Source organism: Lottia gigantea, assembly GCF_000327385.1.
Source record: "Lottia gigantea unplaced genomic scaffold LOTGIsca_25, whole genome shotgun sequence".
Taxonomy (NCBI): domain Eukaryota; kingdom Metazoa; phylum Mollusca; class Gastropoda; family Lottiidae; genus Lottia; species Lottia gigantea.
In genome coordinates this window covers 312,051-313,165 of record NW_008708752.1, presented here as the reverse complement: position 1 = coordinate 313,165, position 1,115 = coordinate 312,051, and the positions used below count along the sequence as shown (strand labels likewise).

The 1,115-nt window shown below is 27.4% G+C and overlaps 1 protein-coding gene across 1 annotated transcript in view; it reads left to right on the top strand.

Annotated features, from left to right (window-relative positions):
• LOTGIDRAFT_214949 (hypothetical protein) overlaps positions 1 to 1,115 on the top strand; it is a 9,048-nt gene that overhangs the window by 7,336 nt on the left and 597 nt on the right. The gene's annotated exons all lie outside the window — the stretch shown is intronic.

The following is a 1,115-nucleotide window of genomic DNA, read 5'->3' as shown; positions in this document are numbered from 1 at the left end:
GAACTGCAAAATGAAACCCAAAATCCCCCAAACATATTGGCAATACGTTGGTTGCATCTAATGAACTTTTTATATGAGGAAGTATATAAATCATGTATCATGATATATGTTTGCAAAATAGTGATCATGAGTAACAATTAATTAACACTGCTGACCTTGAATAGGTCATTATTCCCCAATACTCAACTTGACAGAGTTATAATATGATAGAGATAGAGACTAATGATTATTCTTGTATGATACGAAGGTTTGTCTGTCTTTGATTTTGGTTAGCAGGATGAAAAGAATATACTGCTTCGGTTTCTGATCAAGGATAAATCTCAATATGATAGTTTTAATATATTTTGTTTTATTTTTGTACAGCAAGAGGTATTGGAATATTTCTGGTCAATAAATTATCTCAACTAAAAAAATGGTCACGAGATGGTAAAACTAGTGTGTAAGTTTTGATTATATATACCTTTATTTATTCAAACATGCATAGAAAATTGATAGTTGATTTGATTAATGAATATTACTCAGTAACCAATGCTAATAATAGTAGAAAATTTATAGTGAGTTGAATTTAGAACTTTTCAGTATACTGATTAGATTAATAAATATTACGCAGTTATCAACGCTAATAATAGCAGAAAATTGATTTTATTTAAAATTACACATTTAAAGATGGTGAGAATATCACTCAGTAATCTAACCTACAAAAATGTTAGATAGTGAGTTGTATTTAAAACTACTCAGTTAAGTGATTTGATTAAAGACTACGACTCAGTAATCAAAGTATACTGATTAGATTATAGAATATTACTCAGTAATCAATGCTAATAATAGTAGAAAATTGATAGTGAGTTGTATTTAGAACTATTCAGTATACTGATTTGATTAAAGACTACAACTCAGTAATCAAAGTATACTGATTAGATTAAAGAATATTACTCAGTAATCAACGCTAATAATAGCAGAAAATTGAGTTTATTTAAAATTACACATTTAAAGATGGTGAGAATATCACTCAGTAATCTAACCTACAAAAATGTTAGATAGTGAGTTGTATTTAAAACTACTCAGTTAAGTGATTTGATTAAAGACTACGACTCAGTAATCAAAGTATACTGATT